Source organism: Peromyscus eremicus, chromosome 19 (assembly GCF_949786415.1).
Source record: "Peromyscus eremicus chromosome 19, PerEre_H2_v1, whole genome shotgun sequence".
NCBI lineage: Eukaryota > Metazoa > Chordata > Mammalia > Rodentia > Cricetidae > Peromyscus > Peromyscus eremicus.
This window is the reverse complement of record NC_081435.1, coordinates 30,878,134-30,884,133: the sequence shown is the minus strand read 5'-3', so window position 1 is coordinate 30,884,133 and position 6,000 is coordinate 30,878,134.

Below are 6,000 nucleotides of genomic sequence, written 5' to 3'. Positions count from 1 at the left end.
ACCTGGACTGCAGCCCTGGAGCCCAAACCACAGGCTCCTGGCTCTGACTTTAGAGTTAGTCAATGTTTCAAGATAGCATGTAAAGGACTGGGGATTTAGCCCAGTTACTAGAGTGCTTGCCTAGTGTGTATGAAGTCCTGGTGCTATCCTAAGCACTGCACCAAACAAATGGATGTGGTGGTGCATACTTTAATCCCAGCACTAGGGAGGGAGGTGGAGGCAGGAGGATCAGAAGTATGTCATTCTTGGCTAAATAGTAAATTAGAGGGCAGAATGAGATGCATGAGACCTTATCTAAACAAACAAACCAACAAACAAACAAACCAAAATAAACACACAGGCCTCCGCTGACTCCTTCTGTAGGAATAGGTAATTAATACAGAATAAGAGTACCTTCTTTCCAGCTCCTTGCTGGGTCTTTGATGTCCCCAGGTTTTTTTGCAGGCTGAGGGACACTCATGACCATTTCTGTGATTAATGCTCAATTTATTAAGCTCATAAACCTGATACCAAAATCCCCAAACCAAGTTTTCACGGAGCATTTAAAGACTGATTAAAATTGTAGAAGTAACCTTGAAAAATTTAAAGTAGTCACCATTTTATATTTAGGGTGACCAGTCCTTTCAAACACTCTAACATCCAGTGCATGAACAGATGAAGACAGCAGAACCTGGTGCTGAAGCTGCACCCTTCTACTGTGCAGCATCGACATCGCAGACGGGGTAGTTTTTTCAATTTCTGTGCCTGTTTTTCTGCGCTCATTTGGACAACCGCTTGGGGCTTCAGTCTAACTATTATCTCTTTTGCCTTCTGGGGCCACCAAATTCTTAGCAGACTCAAAAGATGATCTTATCAGGACCCCGAGACTGGGACGTGGTACATGGGTGGATTAATCCTTGCACAGGCTTATTTGTTTCTCCTGAGATGATTTTAATCCAAATACCTTTTCCGTCATGGCTTTTCTATAGTTCATTGACATCTGTCATATCACCAAGACTATTTCAGGCCATATCTTGTGCCTAAGGCTTAATTTTGCAGCCTACCGTCTACCCTTCAATTAAAAAAATATATTATCTCTTGACAATTGTTATATAACTGATAGCTTTGTCAGAATCAAATATTGATTTGTTCTCTTAGCATTAGAGACTGACGTATTTCTTATTATCACGGAGACTTAATCTCTAGAGTTGACAAACTGAGTCTTCGGTTGTGAGCTTTGCAGCTGATAGCTCGTTATTTTGGAAACCACTGTGGAACCTTTTCCTCTATGGTTCACGGAAGGGGTCACTCAGATGGAATAGCTCTGCCTGATTTTGGTTTACAGTTTCCATGTTCATTCTCCATAAGCAGCGAGAGAAAGACAGATGACTATGTCTCATACACACAAAATTAGTTGAAGAAACACTGATCCCTTTTTAATATTAAAATCAGCAAGGACTATGTTCACCATTTTCTACCACAGTGACCTTTGGGGCAGATGCCTTACTAAGCTTTCTATTTTGCATCATCTCAAATCCCTACTCTTTCACAAGACTTACCTTGTTTCTGGAGGGTATGGTGACGGCAACGGTAGGGATTTTGATGCTCAAATTGTAACACCACCTGAAAGCTTCTTCCTCTCCTCTTCTTAAAAAAACAAAAACAGGCAAGACCAAGCCATAACACCATAGGACAGTTGGATGACAAAGATTTAGGAAGATGAAAGGCAATTGGTGCTCACTGTGAGAGTGCACCCTGAAGGAAAGGAAGCCTGTGTGGCGGGAATGAGCGAGGCTCTCCAGAAGGATGGAATAGGTGGGGTAGCACTGCTTGATTTTTGTCGACCTGAAAATACATTTAATTTGTCTCATTTTTGTCATCTGTGCCTTATTTGTGCAATACATTTTAATTTTTTTTTATTAAATGGAGTTACATGAGGCTGTTTTCATGCAAGTATATAAGACACTTTGAGCATAAAAAGTTCCCTTTTCTTTTTCCCCCACACTCCTCCCATCAGCCCCTTGGTTGCCTAGACAGTCTCACTTTTACTTTCATGCCATCAATACGTGAGCCTACACTTTTTATTTCAAACACCGGCACCGTATAGTGGAGGCTTCAGGTGGCCCCTGACCCTCTATAGACCTATGGTGACATCCTTGGAAACATTTTTATCTTTTTTGTAACCAAAGGACGGTGGGGAAAATGTCCTAATGTTTTCTTCTGGCTTTCAGTCACGGACTTAGGTATCCTCGGAGGGATTGTGCCTCTCTTCAGAAGAAATCCACGTGGAAGGCCTTGCGCTAGACCCAGAAGGCACCAGAACGCTGGAGTAGGTGCTGTGAATGTTGCTGCTGGGTCACTCAGGGCTGAAGAAAGACTTTTAAAGGTCATGATATCCTGCTGACATTCCTAATTTAACTGTGCAAATTGCCGTTCTTTTCTGTTCCTGTGTTACATAAGGTTTCATCAACTTCCAAACCTTTCTCCTAAACTTTATTTATTTATTTATTTATTTATTTATTTATTTATTTATTTATTTATGAGGAAACAGCTAAACAGAGCCAAGACATACCTTCTACTACACTGTCCTTTTTGGTGTAATGATCTCCAAACTTTGGTCACTCAGATAATTCTTATTTTTCCCATTGTTTTCAAACTAAGAATTCTGTATCCTTCTGTTATAGTTTTATTACTATTCTGATTTCATTAACATTAGGTAGCTCAGGCTAGCCTGAAACTCATGAAAGCCCTGCCTCAGTGAGTATAGGGCGTATGGGTATTTACTATCATATCCGGCTAAGATTTTATGTGTATTAGTCATCAGTTATTTGGCGATTGAGAATGTTCACTTTAAGTGGATTGTCTTAAATATATCTCTCTGAATAACAGAATTTCTCCTCAGCTTTTCAAGTGTAAACTGGATAATAACAGTGCCAGACTGTGGTGGTTAAATGACTTAATGTATGAAAGGTACTCTATGTAGCTACACAAAGAGTGACTGGCACGTATATTCAGTACTCACATCCTTAGTTGAATAGCAGCCCCATTGCCAGAGGACTTGTTTATACTCTGTCTTATCTGCACTGCATGATGATTTAGCATTTAGTGTTCTTTGGATGTTCTAGATACAATTATTAAAAATAGCTGCATCTTTTGAAATTCAACCAGTTTCAATATTTTATCCATAGTTTAAAGGTAGGAAAAACAATCTCTCCAGGAAAGCTAAGCCTAGATTGTTAGCCTTTTTCTAGTTAGGATTATTTTTCTTAAATCTATTTTTAACTGTGTATGTGTGTCTGTGTACATATGTGCAAATGAGTGCAGGTGTCAATGAAGGCAGGAAGACAGCATCAGATCACTTGGAACTGGAGTTACATGCATATGAACCTCCTGACATGGATGCTGGGAACCAAATTTGGGGTTTCTGCAAGAGCAATGCACACACTTTTAACCACTGGGCCATCTCTCCAACCCCAGGATTTATTTATTTTATTTTAATCTACAAGCAGTACATTGTTATGAAAATTGAATGGTGTTTCAGATAGTTGGTCTAGGGTTCACTGAAACCCTAGGTTTCTCCAAATCGTTAACACTTCATCAAAGTGATGGTTTGGATCTTAAATGTTTCCCAAAAGCCGTGTGTTAAGTACAGGCATGGCTGCCGGCCACTAGCATTACTGACAGACAGTGGGACTTTTAGGAGCAGGAGTCTATTTGAATAAAGTTAGAACACCTGTGATAAATCTCTGAGGGGATATTAGGGTTCCACTCATCCTCTCTCTTTGTGTCCTGGACACCATGAGGCAAGCAGCTTCTTCATCATGATGTACTGCATTGCCATAGGCCCACAGGCCATGGAGCCAATTGGCCGTGCACAAAAACCTCTGAAACCAAAGGCCAGAATAAAATGTCTCTCTTTTTGAGTTGTTGATGGTCTTGACAGTGTATTGATGCCAGTGGTGTAAAGCAAACTCATAAGGTATCAAACTGAGGCCACCTGCTGATGGGATGTTTGCTCGCTTTGGTTGGGATCACTTTCTTGTTTGTATCCAGAGCAGGCAGAGCTTATTTCCAGAAGACTTTCTTGATGTCTCATTGGTCCATACTGGGCCCTGTGCCCACTGCGTTTCTCCTCTGGCAGTGGAGGCGATCCTCAGATCCACCAGGAGCAGCCCCGAAGCTTTCTGTCTTGGGAAATGGTGCTTATTAGGAGTGAGGCAAGAGTCTTCAGGAGAGCAGGATTCTATTTGAAGATGGAAAGGCGGAACAAATTCTGATGGACAACAGACAATTTACAGTCTACCCTTTGAAGGAGGAACTACATTAGCTTTTCCTTTATACTGTAATCTGTTCTTTGCCAGGTGCACAGACAATACTTAACAAATACCAGTGGAAAGAGTGTGCTGTCAGGGCGGACCAAGAGTTACTCATTCACTTACACCAGTCTCTGAGTCCAGTTTCTGACTCTCAGAAGTGCTTGACGCAGGAACTAGCATCACGGTCTTTTTCTTGTTTGATTTCCATCTCGGCAACTCCATCCACCCTCAGGACTCCTGGATGGGTATAGACTGGCCCTTTCCTCTGGATACTCCTTGTTGATGAATCATTAGCTATCAACATTTGTCATTCACTCTAAGATCATGGGTCACTTTTTGGCTGTTGGGCATTATGCTATGCTAGATAGTTAATATTTTGAGATTTATGCCCAGAAAAGTTTAGTCATCCTCTTTGTTATAACTCTGAGGTTAGGGAAGCAGCTGCTAATGCGTTGATTAGTATCTTGGGGTACGGAATGTGCTCCCCATCCTTTGACAGTTGCTTACTCCATCAAGAGACTCTGACATCATCACTAGACTGTTGTTTCATGTAGAAAATAAAGGTTGACTTGACCTCCTGGTTTCTGTGAGCAGCTCAATGGGAGTAATCCTAGTAAAGGACGTAGAGAAGTCTATCACCTCTGGGCGTATGGAAGGATAACACTGGGGTGCATGTCACAGACAAATCTGCTGCATCCCTGGAACTCACTCTTTAATGCTCACACTCTGCCTAGGAAAGGGGCTATGACTTCTGGACAGAATTAGGGTACCAAGGAACCATTTTATTCTGCATGGGAATAACACTAATTAGAAACGCTCTTTTGGGGACTAGGATGTAGCTCAGTGGTAAAGGCCTATAGGAGGCCTTGGGTTTGACCCTCATTACATCTCTCCTATTTCCTACAACAATTTCAAAGGAGAAAAAGTTAAAGGGGGGGAGGAAAGCTTGGTCTGGTGGTACATATCTGTAATCTCAATGTTTGAAAGGCTGAAGAGGAAGAGCTTGGGTTTGAGGCCAGTTAGGCTGACAGTGAGATGCCTTCTCAGAAACAAACAAAAATGCTCCTTTGATTTCAGTCACTCTGCTCTTCATTGAACTGACCCAGAAGAAGTATTTCCATCCACCACCCTTTCTAGAAAGGATCCCACTATATGGCCTGGGCTTGACTAAAACTACTATGTATCCCAGCAATCTCCTTGCCTCAGCCTCCTAAGTGCTTACAGGCCTGTACCACCATGCCCCACTAAAGTAAGTCATTTTATTATTACTTTTTCTTTGCTTTGATTGTGACAGGGCTTGGTTTGGTAGCCCCAGCTGACTTGGAATTTGTTATACAGCTGAGGCTGGCCTTGAATTTGTAATCCAGCCTCAGCCTCCAGAATGATGGGATTTAGGTGTGTGTCATCATACCTGGTGAGAAGTATTTGCTTGAGGTTAATCTTGATGTGGCCATTTTAGGAGGTTTTTGTTTTTTTGTTTTTTGCCAGTGGGGATATATATATATATATATATATAAAGTCATGGGAATCTTTGAAAGGAATACGTATCTACTATCATATTTACCTCTTAAGTTCTATTTTCCCACGATTTCCTAACTCCCCAGCTTTCTTTTGCGCAGTGTGTCATTTCTTTGGAAACATCAGTGTCTTTGTGTGTTAAGGTTTCAAAGCATCCCAGTTTTCTTGTTCCTCCAGTTTTCTGCAC